This window comes from Ambystoma mexicanum, chromosome 4p, assembly GCF_040938575.1.
Source record: "Ambystoma mexicanum isolate Mex_15411 chromosome 4p, UKY_AmexF1_1, whole genome shotgun sequence".
NCBI classification, from domain to species: domain Eukaryota; kingdom Metazoa; phylum Chordata; class Amphibia; order Caudata; family Ambystomatidae; genus Ambystoma; species Ambystoma mexicanum.
In genome coordinates, this window is record NC_090927.1 from 411,187,771 (window position 1) to 411,207,938 (window position 20,168).

At 47.1% G+C, this 20,168-nt stretch overlaps 1 protein-coding gene across 3 annotated transcripts in view; it reads left to right on the top strand.

Annotated features, from left to right (window-relative positions):
• Positions 1–20,168, top strand: part of NBAS (NBAS subunit of NRZ tethering complex) — a 3,456,930-nt gene that overhangs the window by 216,441 nt on the left and 3,220,321 nt on the right. The gene's annotated exons all lie outside the window — the stretch shown is intronic.

Genomic DNA, 20,168 nt, shown 5'->3' on the forward strand with positions numbered 1-20,168 from the left:
GAGTCACCAAAGAAAGATTATTCTCTGAACTTTGTAAAAAGGGGGCTTTGAGTCCAGAAGAGGGGGATCCACAGTAATGATTGTGATATAAAAGAGATCTGAGCCCGGTTGAGGGGGATCCAGAGTGAACCACCTGAATTGAGTAGTTATAAGAAGAAAGGAACTTTATGTTTGGTACATCAGGCCCTCTGAATCAAGAGACTTTGATGAATAAAGAGACTTGGGCACAGAAGGCCCTGATGCTGGTAATGGAATTGTATTCTCGTTCCGAAGAAGCCAGAGTGTGTGCTTTGCTCGCGTGTGTACCGCCTTGTCCCGTGATGAAAACGTGGGGAAGGGAGACCAACGGCCTGAACATCCTGACATATCTTTTTGTGAACACTTCTTTCTTTTTCATGAACACTACCCCACACTATTTGTATTTAGCAGTAAGGACTGGCAATAGTTTTTTTTAACAGGACGCCACTAGGACTGCATTATTATTATTTGGTGGACGTAGCTTGCTCCCATCTGTAGATTTAGGATTAGATGGGAGTTTATCACACCCTTGTTAAAGTTTAATAAACACCCTTGAACTCTGGTCACTTGTTTCTGTCTTACTGTCCATGCCTTCCTTACAATAACCATGGTCTTCTAAGCTACAAGCAGAAGCTAAATAGCTCCCAGCTCCCCTCAATTTCGATCCATGTATATACTGTGAGGAACTTGATGGCGTCCTCACAAATACTTCCCTTGGGTCTTCCGCTCAGGTGGCCAGGGAAGGGCCATTGCTTTTGGATCCCAACCCTGGGGGTGGATATGCGAGGGAGGATCACCCGGGTGGAGGGTCCTTGGGAGTGGAAGGAGAATCTCATCAGGTGAGACACGGTATTCCCTGTTTCCGTTCCATGATGAACCCTCAGTCCCAGCCACATTGATGGGATATTACTACCCTTTTTCCTTTGGCCGGAATGACATCAGAAGACATCAATATCGGAACACTAGAAAGAGTGTAAACAAGAGGGTATCTGCAGGCGAAAAATGGTATGCCCCCCCTTTCTGATGAAAACCAACCTCATCCTCCCCTTGCCTTTATAGGCTGTTGTAAACCATCTCCCATCATTTTCCACCATTCAGACCATCATAGTACTAGGACAAGGAAGAGATGGCTAGGAGCAGTGCATACTAACATGTTATTTTACCACTCTGATACTGAGGTGGGGAGGAGGGCTGAGGCTGGTTGTGAGGGTCTGGCATGTCGCACTAAATTTGGTCAGGCAATGAGAATTCAGGACTCTCACCTGCAACCTATTAAAGGGTTGCATGTGTATAAAAGAGGAAGAAAGCAGCAGATCAGGGAACCAGGCGAGCAGGAGAACGCAGCAAGCCAAGTTGGGGGAAGGCAGAGCATTGGCCGGTGAAAAGGGTGCCGACCACAGAGAATCCAGAAAGTCGCTGATGCTGGAGCGAGCCGTGAGTGGTCTGGAGCTGAGCGAAGCCCATTGTTGTGTGTTCCCCGTTGGGAGTGCGGAACACAGAGAAGCCGCTGAATGCTGAGCAAAGGTCTAGGGAATGAGAGTGCCGCTCACCAGAACTCCACGGTAGAGAGAGCAGAGCTAGCGAGAATCAGAGAGCAAGACCAGAGCACCCGGACGAGCGGCTGTGCACCGGTGAGTGACAGGCATGCATCACTCAGGCCCAGGCGCTACAGGATCATGGTAATTTGTTAAGGATTACAATCGGGCGACACACAACTTGGTCTCGGCCTAGTATGTAGCGCACAACTGAGATGCTTTTCTCCTTATTTTATGCAGATTCAATTTGAGATGTTACCCAACTCGTATCACACCCCCTTTTCACATATCTCGGGTCACAATGGACCATGAACCAGGCTGGTTGGTGAAATACAATATATTTATTTATTTTAAAATTCAAAAGAAATCATACAATTTATTTTTTATAACAAATTTTATTGCATTTTTAATACTACAATACAATGACATACATTACACAAATATATACATTTGCATGCAGATGGTGGAGCAGTATGATCAGACACTGTATATATATATTTCTGAGGCTTGTGGAATCTGCTTAGATCACATGCTGTGCATAGGCCGACATCTAGTGGAAGCTGCGGAGTATTACAGTTTGTTTTTTGAAACTCGAAAATGGGCGTCGACACAGGCGTGCCAGTAATACTATCCCTAGTGTGACGTCCACTGTACCCAAGATCCCTCACGCGTCTGGGATCCTCAGATTGTTTTTTTCCGCCATACTGGTCGGAAGCATCTTGCGGAGTCCCCTGGCCTTAGCCATACTTTTGCTATTATATTGCAATTTAAAATTATTTATTGACATCCTTCCCCACCCCAACGTCGACCATCGATCTCGACGACGGCTGGAGAAGACATCGACCGTCGGCTGCTGCACGACGGATCTGGGCCTAGGAAGGCCGCTGGCCTCGGCCCGGGCCTAGTAGGCCGCTGGCCTCGGCCCTGCAAGTAGGGAGAGTGGGGGGTGGTACATACTCTTCACTCTTGGTATATAGGTACACCTTATATATTTCCTACACTTATCAGCCCGCTGCCTCAAGGTGCGTATGGAGGGTACCCCTTTCCAATTCTGCCCCAAGTGCAATCGCAAATACCCTTGGGTCGACAGGCACGCCACGTGCAATCTCTGCTTGCCGAGGGACCACCCCGAAGCGAACTGCAGAGCGTGTAGTAGGTTTAAACCTAAAACACTTAAGGACCGTTCGACAAAGCGTTGGGCCCACCACGCCAGGCAGGCAGCCATGGCAGCGGAGGGCGCCTTCAGCCATGGCAGCGACGCCGTACTTTCGGACGGCGAGGGCATTACGGCGTCGAAAGACTGCCGAGCGCAGGTCCCCGACCTCGGAAGGTTGTCCGGCAGGGCGGCTATGGGGAAGACCCCCGCCGACGCAAGCGCTACACCTACACACACTAAGCACACTAAGTCCAACCGAACCTCGACGACGTCGACTTCTCGGAAAGAGGCACGGATAGAACGGTCCGACTCGGTGTCCTCAGGGCGCTCTCGATCGAGATCGCCTCATGACGCAAGGCAATCATCCACTCTTGCCAAGAGTGCCTCGCTCCCTAGATTAACGGAAGTTCGATCGTCGGAAGACGAAGACGACTTCCACCCCCAGGCCGCGCTCCAAGAGACCGAGAGCGCAGTTAACACCAGCGAGGCCCCACGCTCAAAACAAAATACCTCTCCCGACCCTCGGCGCCAGGCGCCGAAAGTCTCTGGGGCCTCTAAGGGGCAGGGAAAACATTTTTCCACGCACGGGGAGGGAGGGAAACAGCGGAAAGCTCAGCCTTCCACTCCTGTAAGACCATCCTTCCACCCCAAGCAGACAGATAAACATAAATCTACTGGGACAGCAACATCCAGCAAGGATACCCTTGATAAGTCCCCTAAGTTGCCTACTAAAGTCATACCCTGTTCCAAAGAATGGTCCAGCGAGGACATAGACAGGGTCATGTCAAGAATGTCTTCCTTAGCGGATTTTTATGACAAAAACCCAGAACATTTCCTTTCGTATGACCCTCAAGGGGCCACACCCTCAGGCTCCTCTGATCCTATCCCCCTAGGTAAAAAGGCTCGGGTCGAAAGACCTGACCCCTTCGAGGTGCAGCCTTACTCTACTCCATACTCTACTCCACACCCCAGATACCAAGGACAAACTTTCCCTGAAGGGGACCAGGAGTTTTCAATTATGGAGGAACGAACCGGGTCTGAATACTATGCGGAGGATGAGGACCTGGAGGAGGTAGAAGATGAGGAAATTTACAGAGTAGATTCCCCGGTAGAGAGCGAAGCCCCAGTTACCGACTCTCCAGTTGATAACCAACCCCTCCTTAATGAAGTTCTTGCTCGCGCAGCAGAACATTTTCACATCGACACCCACGGTGTACAGGAGGAAAGGGACTTCGCAGAAGAGTTGGTGGGAGAGAGGAGGCCGGTCGCTCAGACCATCCCTATCCTTAAATCCATACAACGTAGAATAGATCCATCCCTGGTGAATCCTAACCTCACCAGAGCCGTCAACCCCAGAGTCGAAAAACTTTTTCGGGCAGCCCAGTCTGACCCTCTTTATATAAGAGGTCATCTTAAACCAGACTCCCTAGTGGTTACCAACACTCGGAAGAGGGCTGGGACACCCTTATCGTCGTCAGAAGCTCCTCCCGACAAGGAGAGCAAAAGACTGTACGGGTTTGGCAGGAAGGTAGCCTCAACGTCCGCCTACCAAGCAAGGATTGCAAACTCCACCACCCTGTTGGCAAGTTACAACTGCCATCAATGGGAAGAGGTCGCGGCGCTCATAGCCTCTGCTCCTGAACCGTTAAAGGGCCAGTTGGCTTGGATCTCGGCAGAAGGGAGAGCCGTGTCTGGTTGCATTTTGAAAGCAACTTTCGACGCTGCAGACAACGCAGGAAGATTGATAGCAGAAGGTACTGTTATCAAGAGACATGCGTGGTTACGGCAGTCGGGGTTCAAGACAGAAACACAGGCGTCATTAATAGACAAGCCGGTGGAACCAGAACTATTGTTTGGGAAAGCGGTCGAAGACGCACTTAAAAATGCCAAGGACGAGTACGAGACTCTCAAATCCCTTGGCCAGCTTACCAACAAACCCCCGAACCAGAGGGGGAACAGTAATTTTCGTCGCCCACGCGGCCAAAATTCACAAAGAGGCAACTATGCCCAAGGACAGGGTACACAATGGAACAACAACCAGCAGTCTACCCAAAGTTACAGTAAAGGTAACAAGAGAGGTCGTGGAAGAGGCAGAGGCAGCCCCAACAAAGGAGGTGGCACGCCTCCGCCATAGCAGTGACGCTCAGTTCAGGGTCCCTTCTCACGCAACCCCAGTAGGGGGACGCATTTCCAACTTCACCCAGGCTTGGGAAGGGATCACCTCAGACAGATGGGTGCTGTCAACAGTGTCCACAGGATATTGTATAGAATTACTGCAGCGTCCCCGGAACCACCCTCCACGACAAAGAATACACTCCTTAGAACATCAGAAGATCCTTCTCGAGGAGATCGCCATTCTGCTAGAAAAGGACGCGATAGAACTCGTCCCAGGACACCAGGTAAACAAGGGTATCTATTCAACTTACTTCCTTGTGCCAAAGAAAGATTTGACAATGCGCCCAGTATTGGACTTACGGCCTGCCAACAAGTATGTCAAGCCCCAAAAATTCCGTATGACCACGCTACAAGAGGTAATCCCCCTCCTAAAAAAGGGGGACTACATGGCAACCTTGGATATGAAAGATGCCTATTTTCATATTTCCATGCTCCCGGCGCACAGAAAATACTTGCGCTTCAAAGTGGACAGTCGCCACTACCAATTCAAGGTACTGCCCTTCGGGATAGCTTCAGCACCAAGGGTATTCACCAAGGTACTGGCGGTGGCAGCTGCACACCTACGCAGGGAGGCAATCCCAGTGTACCCTTATCTGGACGACTGGCTCATAACGGGGGAAACCCCAAGAATTTGCAGGTCAAACATTCAGAGGACTATCGACCTCCTCCACGAATTAGGCTTCTCTATCAACGAGAAGAAGTCAAGTCTGGTGCCAAGCACCTCAAAACAGTTCCTAGGAGCAATCCTAGATACTCAGAAAGGGTTGACCTTCCCCTCGGAAGAAAGAATTCGGAATATACTACTGCAAATTCCACATTATCAGTCAGGTCAACAAATAACGGTACGCAAAGCAATGCGGTTACTGGGCATGATGGCGTCATGCATTTACCTGGTCCCCCACGCGCGTCTGCGCATGCGTCCCATGCAGGAATGGTTGGCGAAACAGTGGTCTCAGGCAAGTGGTCAGTGGGACGATCTAGTGGTCGTTTCGCCAACACTCGTACAAAGCTTACACTGGTGGACAAAAGAGAATCTCGCAAGGGGAAAACCCTTTTACGATCCCGAAGTTCAAGCAGTGGTAACTACAGATGCTTGCCTGACTGGGTGGGGAGCTCACCATCTCCACCACACAGCTCAGGGTCTCTGGTCTCACTCAGTAGCCAAGAACCACATCAACCTGCTAGAGCTTCTGGCAGTATTCCGAGCGCTTCGGGCGTTCGAGCCCCATCTACTAAACTTGTCGGTGCAGATCCGGACGGACAGCACGACAGCCATGTTCTATCTGAACAAACAAGGAGGGACTCGTTCGCCAAATCTGTCCAAGCTTGCCCAGAAAATCTGGATATGGGCACTCAGACGGAACATCTTCCTATCAGCACAACATGTTCCAGGGGAGCTCAATTCCCTAGCGGATGCCCTAAGCAGAAACTCCCTTCCAGAAGAACACGAATGGGTCCTTCACAAAGAGATCGTAGAAGATCTCTTCTCTCAGTGGGATTTCCCCACTATAGACCTATTCGCCACAAGCGAAAACAAACAATGCCCAGGATTTGCATCCAGGTTCCCCCAGCCAGACTCCCAAGGGAACGCCCTGTGGATGAACTGGTCAGGGATGTTTGCGTACGCTTTTCCACCAACCCCTCTCATCAGAAAGGTGGTGTACAAGATGAACAAGGAATCGATGACGCTCATCCTAGTTGCTCCCATGTGGGCGAGACAACCATGGTTTCCACACCTACGCAGGATGGCGCTGTGCGAGCCCATCAAACTCCCAGCCTGGTACAACCTACTGTCCCAGCAACAAGGTCTAACAGTGCACCAGGAACCCAACTCTATGAACCTGGCAGCATGGCTCCTGAAGTCATAGAGTTTGGCCATCTCAATTTACCACAGAGGTGTATGGACATCCTAAAAGAATCCAGGAAACCAAACACAAGGCACTGTTACTTTGACAAGTGGAAGAGATTCGTTATTTGGTGCCAGAATAAACAAATCAACCCAGTTGATTGCACTCCTTCCAACGTGGTAACATACATGCTCCACCTGCTGGACGCAGGGTTGGTTTTTAACTCTCTGAAAGTACACCTGGCAGCCCTCTCGGCTTACACCACATCCCATAACAAGGTATCGTGGTGGAAAGTACCAGTAGTTAAAGCCTTCATGGAAGGAGTAAAGAGACTTCACCCTCCTATTTCGAACCCACCGCCAGGATGGGACCTCAATGTGGTGCTAGCTAAGCTCATGGGGCCCCCTTTCGAACCCATGCATAAAAGTAGTCTCAAACACCTGACTTATAAAACGGCCTTCTTAGTAGCCATTACGTCCATAAGAAGGGTCAGTGAAATTCAGGCTCTGTCAGTGCAGGATCCTTTCTTTATTATCCACAAAGACAAACTGGTTTTACGCACACACCCTAGGTTCTCACCTAAAGTTATATCTAAATTCCATGTAAACCAGTCCATCGAGCTTCCGGCTTTCTTCCAGAACCCGCAAAGCTCGGCTGAGGTGAAACTACACACCCTTGATGTGCGTAGGGCGGTCCTCTACTATGTAAATAAGACCAGACCGCTAAGAAAAACAGATCAACTGTTTGTCTCCGTAGCTACAGGCAGAGAGGGGGATCGCGTCTCTAAAGGCGCGATCTCGAAGTGGATTATCAACTGTATACAGCTGTGTTACTCTCTTTCTGAAAAAACTCTGCCTTTTACGCCAAGGGCCCATTCTACTAGAGGCATTGGTGCCACTCTGGCTTTCATTGCAAATGTTCCCCTCGACACCATTTGCAAAGCAGCTACTTGGAGCTCTGTTCACACTTTTACTCAGCATTACTGCATTGACACTCATTCCAAGACAGATACACAAGTGGGACAAGCGGTTCTAAGACACCTGTTTGCTCATGACCCTTCTCACATCCCACCTCCTTCTTCGGGTACTGCTCGCTAATCTATGCACAGCATGTGATCTAAGCAGATTCCACAAGCCTCAGAAGGGATACATTACTCACCGTAATCGTATTTCTGATGCTTGTATCTGCTTAGATTCACATGCGACCCACCCTTCCTCCCCTCCGAGAGAAGGCGCATGATTGCTTGTAGTCTTACCTTTCTGTCTATCTGCTTGGATTATCTGTACTCACGCTACTCCTCATGCTTCCTCATGTCAGAAAAAATACAATCTGAGGATCCCAGACGCGTGAGGGATCTTGGGTACAGTGGACGTCACACTAGGGATAGTATTACTGGCACGCCTGTGTCGACGCCCATTTTCGAGTTTCGAAAAACAAACTGTAATACTCCGCAGCTTCCACTAGATGTCGGCCTATGCACAGCATGTGAATCTAAGCAGATACAAGCATCAGAAATACGATTACGGTGAGTAATGTATCCCATATATATATATATATATATATATATATATATATATATATATATATATATATATATATATATATATATATATATATATATATATATATATATATTGGGCACTTCTCCGCTTGTCCTATTCGAGTTATGACAGGTCGTGGTACGGGTCCTTGAGGTAGTGGCAGGGTTATGCATCATGGTCTGTTGGTTCAGTCTATACATTCATTACAGGGTGTGTTCCCACTTTCCCCATATTTTGTCTGCCTTGCCCGGGAAGCCTCTTGCTTGATAGACTTGGCGCTCCATTAGAATGCTAGCGTATACATCCGATATCCATTGGTCATAGTGGGGAGTGATCTCTGAACCCCACAGTTGCGCAATGTTCCTTTTGGTAATCCCTGTGGACGTTGAGAGTAGTAGTTTTTCAAAGCGAGCCATTTCTCCTTCCTCTTCAATCACTAGGAGAGGGAGTTTGGGTTCGTTTGGGATTGGTCGGCTCATGACCCTCGAGAGCCTTTCACTACATTTTCGCCAAAAGTGTTGTATTCGTGTGCATTGCCATAGGATGTGGTAGAAGGTTCCTTTCTCCTGTTTACAACGTAGACATTTGGGATCAGTTGTTTTACCCCAGTTATATAGTGCTACTCGGGGATAATATATTCTATGGATTATTTTCAGCTGTGTAAGCCGGATTCTAGCAGATATCGCTGTATCTCTGGGATACATCAGGCTCGAGATCCATTCCTCAGGTAGTATCGGGCCCACATCCCTTTCCCATTTCATGTTTAGGCTAGACATTTCTTTCTTGGCAAAAGAGGAGATTGCGTTGTACATGGTGGATGTAACCTTGCTTTTCCCGCTATCTATGACTATGTTCCTTTCTATGGGCGTGCATTCCGGCATGTCCACCAATTGGGGCCTTTGTTTGGTGAGTGTGTGATGTAGTTGGCCAGAGTGGTGATTTTTGCTGGCAGGAAGACCGTATGTGGCTGAGATCTCAGCAAACGGTATGATTTGATTGTCTGCGAATATTTGCTGAATGGTCCGTATACCGGCTGTTTCCCAGTTTGGCCATTTAGGGAGCTGAATGAGGTGCATGAGGTGGGCATTATTCCAGAGGGGCTGGACTGGGGTGATTTTATTGTCCCAACCGATATGCCTGTGTTTATCTCCAGATTTGGGCTGTATGCGCTATTATCGTGCATTTGGGGGGTGACTCTTTGTGTTATAGAGGCTTTCAATCGGAGACATGCTGTGTCTTGCTGCTATTTCGGCCTGTATGTGTGGAAGTTCGGGGTTACCATGTAGTATGTCGTTTACCGTCGCCATCTGAGTCGCCCAGTAGTAGGTTTGGATATTCAGGAGTCCTATTCCCCCCTCCCACACTGAGCATTGGAGGGTCTTGAGGGCTATCCTTGGGTGTTTCCCTCCCCATAGTAGTTTGTGTTATTCTGTCTATTTTGCGAAACACTGCTGTGGGGTTGTGGAGGGGGGCATTTTGTAGGATGTACAAGAAATGAGGTAGGGCAAGCATTTTGAAAAGCGCTGCGCTGCCTAGTAAGTTAATGACAGTGCTTCCCAGTGGGCCCATCTTGTGCACATTTTCTAACTAATGGTTGTAGGTTTTGGGTCACGTAGCTGTCCAGCCTGTTTGCAATCAGGATGCCTAGATATCGAAACTGGTTGAGTTCGATTTCGTATGGGGAGCCCTGTGGTGGTATGCAATCTATTCCTTTAACCGGAAAGAGCATTGATTTGGACCAATTCACCCTGAGGCCACAGAAGGCCCCGTAGTTTATCAGTATTTGAGTAACTATAGGGCAGGAGATTGCTGGGTCGCCTAGGTATACCAGGAGATCATCTGCGTTGAGGGATACCTTATCTTCCCATACTGAGTTCCAACGGAAACCAGTCCATGTCGTTGTGTTCCGCAGGATAACAGCTAGTGGTTCAATGATCAATGCGAACAGCATTGCCGATAGCGGGCACCCCTGCCTAGTACCTTTCCCTAGTTGAATGTTACGAGAGGACCATCCGTTCACCCTCACCTCTGCTATCGGGGTATTGTATAGAAGCTGGACCCATTTTATGAATTGTTCACCAAATTTCATTTTCCTCATAATTGTCCACATAGCCTCCCAATGGACTGAGTCAAAGGCTTTTTCGAAGTCTATGGCCAGCAATGCCAATGATTGTTGTATGGCGGGTGCTCTTTCTCGCGCTAAATGCAGCCTGCGGATATTCATCCTCGTGGATCTCTGAGGCATAAAGCTGCATTGGTCCGGATGAATCAGTGCTGTGATAACCGTTTGGAGTCTGTTAGCTAGTATTTTGGCTAGTATTTTGGCATCACTGTTAATTAGGGATATGGGCCTATAGGAACTACATTCATCTGAGGGTTTGCCTTTTTTTGGGATCACTATTATTGTGGCCTTACGTAGGTCCAGTGGGAGCATACCCACTTCTAGGGAGTGTTCGAACATGTTAAGCAGGTGGGTAGATATATCTAGATGCTTTATTTTTTTCGAGAGGTCAAGTGGGAAACCGTTAGGGCCTGGGGTCTTGCCTGTTTGAAGTTGGGTAATAGCTGCTGATATTTCATCCTCTGTTATTTTATTATCTAACATAGTGGCTTGTTCTGTGGTGAGTGTTGGAAGATCGGTTCCATCTAGTATGATACTGGCCGCTGTGCCACTGTGGGGTTTGTATAGCTCTTCGTAGAAGTTAGCAAAACATTCTGCTATCTCTTCATCAGAGGAGACTATTTCTGCATTCATATTTTTAATGTTTTTCACTTGCTAGTGACCCTCATCACGTTTTCCAGCCATGCAAGCAATTTGCCACCTTTTTCCCCAGTTTCATATAGGCGTGCCTTCATGGCACCATGTGCTTTTTTGGCGCAGTCCAGAGATAGATTATGCAGCTTCTTCTGCGCTAGTATTGGAGCTCTGTTTGTTTCGGGAGTGTCGCTAGTAATGTGTTCTGATTCTTTGATCATAACTTCTTTCTCAGCTTCTACAACCTGTTCACGCTGGGCCTTTTTTTTAGCTGTCGTCCACGAGAGGATTTCGCCCCATAGGACTCGCTTGTAAGCCTCCCATAGTGTACCAGGGTCATCGACCGAGCCTGTATTAAGTTCGAAATAGTTGGAGGTGGCTGTTTCTATCCTCTCCTGTAGGTCCGGGAACCCCAGGTAGTAGGAGTTAAACCGCCAAGTGGAAGGAGGACGTGGTCTCTCCGTTTCAAGCTCAAGTAACAATGGGGAGTGATCAGAAATTCCCCGCGGAAGGAGGGACGCGCTACGTGCTTTATGAATATTCTGGCTTGGTAGGAAGGAGTAGTCTATTCTAGACATGGAGGCATGCACTCCTGAATGGAAGGAATATTTGCGTGCGTCACTGTGCAGATCCCGCCATGTATCTCGCAACCCCAGTGCAGACGCAAAGGAGGCCAGTTTGGTGGTGGTGGCGGGGTTTCTCGCTCTCATGTGTGTGCGGTCTAGGGTATTATGCATTACTTCATTGAAGTCCCCGCCTATCACCCAGGTGTTAGCCGTATTTGCGGCGAGGATGGGGGTAATATCGGCTAGCAGAGTATTTAGGAGAGACGGTGGGGAGTATATCGCCATAATCGCCAAGGTTTGGTTCTATAGCGTTGCATGTATTTGTACATATCGTCTACCTCTGTCCTGCGTTATGTGTGAGATCTCCAGTGGAAGTCTTTTGTGAATTAATATTAGTACCCCTCTTGCCCCAATGGAGAAGCCCGCATGTATCGCTGTGCGGTAATTGGATCTTCTGAAGAGGTTACATATCGTTCCTGCAAGATGTGTTTCGGTTAGGAGGACTATGTCCGGTGAATTCCGGTTTATATATTGCAACACTAGTCTTCTTTTAATGCTGGACCCTAGCCCATTCACATTCCATGTCATGAGCGTTAGGTGTTTATTGGTTGAACCAGCGTCAGGTGCCATCGGGTCTCTGGATGTTTGATTTACGGATGTGCCTCGTAGGACGTGAATGCTGTGATATATTTTGGATTTCACCTTGTTCCTCGTGCTTGCAGTCTCCTTGTATGCTGAACATTGAATAAAAATGTTTTCCCCAACTCCCCCCTCCCTATTCTCCAACCCCAACTGAAGCATCTGTCGTCCCATCATAAACTTAAATGCCCGCTCCGTGCTAACCGGGCTTTGCAGTTTGCGCATAAATTCTGGAGCTAGTCGGTTTAGCACCCTCATTTGATGCTATGAGTTTGTTTCCTTGTCGGGGTGTGGGGTGGGGGGCGGCTGCTAGGTTGGCCGCCAGCCATAACATGCTTTGTGATTCATTTTTCGGTTTGGAGCAAGGGCTCCTTTGTGTTTTGCGTGCAGTGGTTACGTTAGTTTAAGCGTTGTTGTTCCTTTATTATTCATTTCCTTGTTGCAGCATTCTTTCTTGTTGCTGTTGTTGGGCCCCTAAGTCTGGTGGTCGCTCAGGGTGTGGTCTGTTGCGTTCCCCTCTCTTTTTCCCCCCGGTGCTCCAATCGCCTTCTATATGTCTTTCGGCCCAGTTCCACGCTTTAGGGTCTGTGAAGTGCACCGTTGTGCTATTGTGGAATATTTTGAGTTGGGCAGGGAAAATTAGACCGTATTTAGCTCCCATTGATTGCAGGCATTTTTTGAGTGGATCAAAGGATTGGCGCGCTTTCTGCACCTCCCTGGTGAAGTCAGGGACAAAGGCGATTTTAGATCCATTGTACGTGAAAGCCCATTTCGATATTGCCTGTTGTAGCACGGTGTCTCTATCCCTTTAGTTTAGGAATCTTGCGATGACTGTGCTTGGTGGTGCACCTGGTGCAACTTTACCAGTTGGGATGCGGAGAGCTCGCTCGATGGAAAAGAACCTGGAAAAGGATTCTGCATCAAATGTGTTAGTGAGCTATTCTTCAAGAAATAGTTGCATGGTTGCCCCTTCTGCCTTCTCAGGGAGGCCAAGTATGCAGATGTTATTGCGTCTGGATCTGCCCTCATTGTCATCCACTCTTGTTTCCAGGATTTTAGTGCGCTCTAGCATGACAGACATGTGACGATTGACCCCCCCCCCGTAGGTTGTCTTCAGTCTCTGAGATACGTGCTTCGGCCTCCCCAGTGCTTGAGGTTAGCTTTTGTAGGTCGTGTCTCAATAGAGACACATCAGCGCCAATACTGTCCATCATTTTCTCCATTGATGTTCTGGAGCTGGCAATGGCACTCATCACGTCCCTGAGGTAGATATCCTCCATGCACTCTGGTTCCGTTGATGTCGACCGCTCCGGGGAGCGAGCAATCGGCTTGGTCGTGTATTGCTCTATCCTGCTTTGTGTGGAGGTTCTCCTGGGTTTCTTTCCCCATTTTGTCTATTCGTTATAATGGCGTTGGAGATTAGCTCACTTTGTGGAGGGGGGGGGGTGACAGAGCGGATTAGCAAGTGTTTTCCGGAAGGTTGGGAGAGATGTTCACTGGATCTTGGTGCGCCGTGGATGGTAGTCCTGTGGAGCTGTGTGAGATGAGCCTCCGTTACTCCGCTTCTGCCTTATGACAGGAGTGACCACAGGCTGCAGGGCTCTGTGTGGAGTTGCGTCTGTTGTGGACATGCACCTTTGTGTGCTTCGTCTGCTGTGGGCGCCTTGCTTTGTTCACAGGTACGGTGGACATGGGTTTCCTTTGCGTGTACCACTTCAGGGGGGTGGCAGCTTTGTTTGCTGTTGGTTGCGTCAGTTCATTTAGGGCAACATCATGCGCTTGTGTGTGTTGTCTCTTTGTCTGGCACACTTTGTTTGCTTTGGGCTGCTAATGAGGCTTGTCTGGCATTTCTGTGGGCATCAATAATTGGCCCTTCTGGTACGTGTGCATATAATATTGCGGCTCGTTTGATGTGTTGGCCTGTTGAAGATCCTTCAGGTGGTCTCACCCTCCTCTTAGCGTCCAGTGCCACCACTTCAGGATCTTGGGGGGGGACTTACCCCCTGCCTCCTACTGCCAGTGGTGTGCGTTCCTTGTTTGTGTCCTGTGTTAGTGACACAGTGCCCACATTTGGACATGGGTGTGCTTGGTGGAACCACATGGTCTTTATTATTATGTAGGTGCAGCAGGGGAGTAGGCAGGGTCTCACGTCCTTTGCCGCCACCTCCCTTCTCCCTGTTTCCCCTTCTCCTTACCGTTTTGCTTCTATCTGTCGCGTGAAGGCAAGTAAGTGTGTTGCCTCTGGGTTGGGGAAGGTTCAGCAGGCGCTATACGCAGTGCGAAGCAGCCGCGATCTTGTTGTGGGTCCTGGTGGCACTTTTTGGACCCTTCTCAGCGCTGCATTACTTATCACAGAGGAGGGTTGTGGCAGTTCTCTTCCTTCTCGAGGTGTAGTAGAGGCAGCGCTGATGGGGGATATTTGTGCTCTTTACGTCCCTGAGCCCTGTCTCTTCGGCGCCAGCTGTCCAGGTTCTTCCGCTCCACGTTGCTGCTCGGAGTGGAGGGGGAGGTATCACCCTCGGCCGTCTGCATAAGCGGGAACGCCGCCGCAGTGTCGCTCGGCAGCTGATTCGAGGAGGTAGAACGGGCGACGGTTGGACCCGAACGACCATGCGGCCTCTCCGCTGTCACCAGGTTGGAGGCTGCACACGCCGTCCCGCCGGTGGTGCGATCCTCCCCCTCAGGCTGGCTCCCTCGTAGATGTGCCACGCTCTCTGCCTATTCCTTGTCCTCGGCAGCCATTTTGAGAGCCATACGCTGTTCGCTGTCTCTGTCTCTCGAACGTTGTATCCACGGAACCCCGCGCCAATTTAGGTCCGTTGTAACACAAACTGATGCAGTAGGATTTCATGCGCCGCTGAAGCGTTTTGGATCTTCTCACAATTGTTATTTAAGTAGGATTTGGCTGGCGGCACGGGAGCAATGAAAGATCGGGCCACGCCCCGATCATCATACAATTTTTAATATGGGCAGCAATCACCAATCACCAATGTGATGATAATTAATTACAATGAGAATGTAAGCAATGCACTTGGTTTAACCTTCTAGTGGAACATATACAAAACACCAGGGAATAGGAGCACTTTTTGATTTAGGAAAGATAGCACCCAAGTTAAGATTTCCCCCGGCAATGTTCCCTTAACCCACATATCTGAGTGGATATAAAGAAGCAGCAGGTAATTGGGAATAAGAGGCAGGAAACGGAATCGAAATCCGAACTTTCCTCCCCAAATAAGAGGGATTTTAAACCCCTTGCAATGTTATGAAATGACACTTGGAAACGGACAAATAATTAATGTGTGTTAAAAACCTTGAAACAAATACAATTCCTCACTACAGCAACAATGCAAAGATACTAACAATCACAAACAGTGGATTACCAAGAGCATACAATTGGAAAACGAGTGGAAAGTTCAAAATGGATTGCAGCCAAATGACACATGTAAAAGTTGCATTTCCTTTCAATTTCCGTGTACATTTACTCAAACTGTTTCTTTAAAAAACGGGTGAAATATTGCAAATCGTGATCCGGTTTTTAGTCTGGGGAACAGAGGTACATCACAGGGATATTACAGAAGTGAACGAATGGGGGTTACTGCAGTTTTGAATGAGATTTTCAGGTTGAAACAGGGTTCAGTTTTCGGAAAACAAAGCGGTCAAAATGAAGATTTTAGTTTTGAAAGAAAGGCAAATGTTACATGTAATGAATTATCTAGACGAGGAACACAGTAAGCCCCAAGGTTGATTACCCCAGTGCTCAACCCAAACAAAACAATATATGGAAAGTATTTGGATTACTCGAAATATCAGTAAGGGCTTACAGTTTACACCAGACAAAAATGAAAAGAGAGATGGCGCTAGCACTAGAATCAAGGGCAGGGTTGCACAGATAACTCTGACAGTTTTAACAAGTTATCAGGATAAGGATAGGATGGCTTAGAGTGTGGGATAAGGACAAATGCAAGACAAGATAGACTATGGATTTCTATGGGTTAGGGATTATACTTGCAGTCCACGTTTAGTTTGGGATTTTTGGACCTTCAACAGGTTCTGGTCGCCACACGGCAGCGCGCCTGGCAAAGGACAGCTGGGCAAAAGACAGCTGGGCAAGGTCGGGTCACTGGATGGTAATTCTGGTCGCTGGATGGCACAGGTACCGTTCGATGCAGTTAGTGGGCAGCAGTTAGTGGGCAGCAATTAGTGGTATCGGGATGCTTCCCAAAGAATACCGCAGCTTTCTCCCTTTGGTTATTTGGGATCTTAGAATTGAGGCTTTGCTGGAAGGGTCAGCAATGCTTAGGCCTTGTAGTTGGAATCTGGACTCTGCAGGATGAATGGAACAGGAACACCGCGCAGTAAAATCAGGAAGAGTGTCTGTCTAGAGTCTTGTCAGGGATTCTTATTTATAATGCATAGTGTCATCATCTAAGTATATGGCTGGGCAGGCTTAACTAAGCACACCTCTAACCAAATGGATTGGTCAGGGGTGCTAGTCTCCGCCTCGCTCTCAACTGGTTGGATTTCAGGATAACATGTCAGATTTATGATGTGAGATTTACAATGTTCAAATACCTCCCACAGTTACTTTAGCTAAAATCTGATTTTGCCACAAATGGTACATTTATACAGTTGAAGTCTCTTAGCAACTTACATAAAAAGGTTACATATTTTATGTAGAACATTCCACTTCAACTCTGAAATCTGTGAGACATTGTTTTGTCTGGTTAATACTTTTTAGCAATTTTGAGTATGAAAGGTTCAGTCTAAAATTCCATAACTTTATACATGTGTGTGGATTATCATAAGGGAGGTAAGTATGAAAATTCGCCATGGGATCATGGATACTTTTCTTATAGTCCCCTATTCTATGCCCTTTCTGTCCCCAAGGTGTCAGTGAATTCTACAATGTCCCAAATTGTACCCCACAAAATCCCTTTTAAACTGCAAAATGTTTACATTTTTACAAAGTCTTGCTGCAGAGATAAAAGTCTTTACATTTTTATTAATCAATAGTCTTTGGAATCAAATGGCAGTCCTTTGTCCGTCACTGGACCATTTCTTTTTCTCTTCAGCTGCCACCAACTGTCATTTCCTCCAGTGCTAGGTGGGGGTTTCCCAGCTTGGTTGAAGGTTTATTACCCCATCTCCACTTCACACATCCCTGTCCTTGGAGTTCCATTGTCTGGGGGTTCAGCCCAGACCATATTCTGTCCTAACTAATAATTATCACTGGGGTGTTAGCATCTGCTGAGAGTTTATGGTGGTTCCTTTTCTTTGCGGGAAGCCTTAGATCTGCCAACTGGGATAACCTGTTTTTGAAAGTTTGCAAAATCCAGCCAAGGCGGTTTAAATACTTTATTTTCTTATATTTGGTCCTGAATTAAAACAAGCCTGTGGAATAAAATAGCCCATGTGTGCGTTTTCACCAGCAACAACCCTCTTCACCTTGCTAGGTATTGAATGCTTTCATTCAACAGTTGTACTTTTTAGAACAGGCATTTTTCTCCATTAGTTTCCAAAGCCCATTTTTATACACGTGTGGTGCAAGCTGGCATTTCTTTTTAAATTCAGTTTTGCATCTCCATCAGATTCCCACAATGTTTTGCAGCCATAGTTATTTTCTTGTATGCCAGAGTTTTGTTTGAAGCACACATGCATTGAAATTGACATGGCTCAGATAGTTGGGTACTGATCTTTGTGAAGCAAATTAATGTGTTTCGCAGGCGGGTAAAATTGAAGTTCCTTGGTTGATTTTTCACAGAGTTGGTTTGACAGGGCCCGTCAATTAGAAATCATGCTTGGTTTTGATGAAGCACCATGCAATATACTGGGCATGGCAGGGCCTTATTAATAACAGTTTTTTAAGGAAGAGCAGATGAAAATAGCATCAGCAGCATTATTTTAAAGGTGAAAATGTTTCCTTTTTAATGGGGATTTTGGGCTGGCAGCAAAGCAACGGTGCGTTTCCACTTTATTCCATTTGTATATGTCAGAACACACTGGCACGCTCTCCCAGTGTGTCTCCTTGTTCCATCCTGCCCAATGTGTGTTTGGCAAGACGGTGCAGCCATCGTTTTGTTGCTGCAAAATGCAGTTTCGAGGCCATGGAGCTCACAGAAGCCAGCGCAGCTATTTTGCTGTTTCTGCGGAAATGCAGCTTTGTGATGTGGGGAAGCACAGCTGAGTTGGGTCATTATATCCCACCGTATGTAATTGCTGATGCTGGTCAAGCTGAAAGTCTATGGAAAAGGTTTCTGCGGACCCAAGCTTAACTTATTGAATATCGAACGAGTTCTCAAGCATGACATGAGCTTTGAATGATGTGGCTAAGCGGTCTGGGGACCCAATATGAAATATTGAATACTGAACAAGTTGTCAAGAACGTAATGAGAGTTGAATGCTAAACAAAGGAAAAGATATGAGAAAAACTCGCAAATGAAGCAGAAAGTAATGTGCATTTTCAAACAAAGTGGATTTAAACAAACCGCTTTTGCGAACAAAGTGAATGAGTAAAAAGGCAAAGCACTATTGAATAGTGTGGAAGCAAGGTGGTAACCAGGAGAAATACCACAAAGGAAGGTGTGTGAGAATCACATATTGGTAAAGGCAAGAAGCCGTTAAAGTAAGCCTGAAGCATTTTCGGATTTATGACATAGGTACAGAAAGGAAGTCTGTGTTGTCCTATGAAAAAGAAGGAACTGTTGTAAAGTGCTAAGGGTTATCAGTTGTGCAATCAGTTGTGCAACCTGTGATGGATGGACCATGTGGTCTTACAACTGTGCCTATACTGAGGTGCCCTTACTTGCAGTAAACCAAAAGAAGTCTACAGGCTGAGGTTGCTCGGCCTAAGATTGTTCAAGTGGCAAAACGAGAAGACAAACTAAACAAGTGAATGTAACTGTGAATTTGAAACCTCGGGATGGGAACCCCCAGAACATTCTGTACACTTGGGGAAGGTAACCCAGAGACCATTTTGTGGAACTGTGTTGAACTCGGGCAAGGGAACCCGAGAACATTCTGTGGTACTGTGTTACACTTAGGGAAGGTGACCATGAGACCATTTTGTGGAACTGTGTTGAACTTGGGGAAAGGAACGTCGAGACCTTATTTGTTGGAACTTTCTTGAACTTGGCGAAGGGAGCTAAGGGCAAACCAGGAGCTGGAAGAAGCTCAGAACTTTAGTTTGAACAATGTTTCTTTGGTTGCTGACATCCCTACACATTGTTTAGCTTTAGTTGTGAGGGCAAGTATAGGTTTTGGACACAGACCGACTTCTAAGTTGAACTTACTGATTCTCAGACTATCCTCAATTTATTTAGGAAGGGAAATCCCAACTTGGTATGGGGCACCTTAGGCCTTACGGCATCCTTGGATTTGAGTTAATAAAGATCTTTTGTTTGAACTTAGAATCTGTTTTCTGTGTCTTGCTTCAAGATGCCTTCACAATACCAGCTGTGTCCTATCTGGGGACCAAGATGTTGTGACGTAGCCAGACTATGCATTCTCACACACACCATCTGGTGGATTTTGAAAGATTTTTCAGATCCAGTCTGTGCATGGAATTAAAAAATCATGAATCTGTATTAGGAAGGAATCCTTTAGAAAGTATGCATTTGTTGATGGGTGTTCTGGAAATATTAGCATGATGAATAGTATTATTTTACCTCTGTCAAACGTAATCTTTACTATGAAACGATACTCTCTCCAGAACATGGAGGAGCTGAAAGCTACATGTTCCTTCTCAGTCAACTGTGTCAATGTGTTCTCTAAATCTCACCAAAACGGTGACCGTTGGGCTCATCAACTCTGGGATAGAATAGGTCAGCACCTTTTATGCACGTCTCCTAAAGTACCAACTGACCTGGCTGGGAAAGAAAATTTAAAATGTATTTAAATTTAACAGGTGCTATCTTGAAAAACACTGTCTCTAATTATT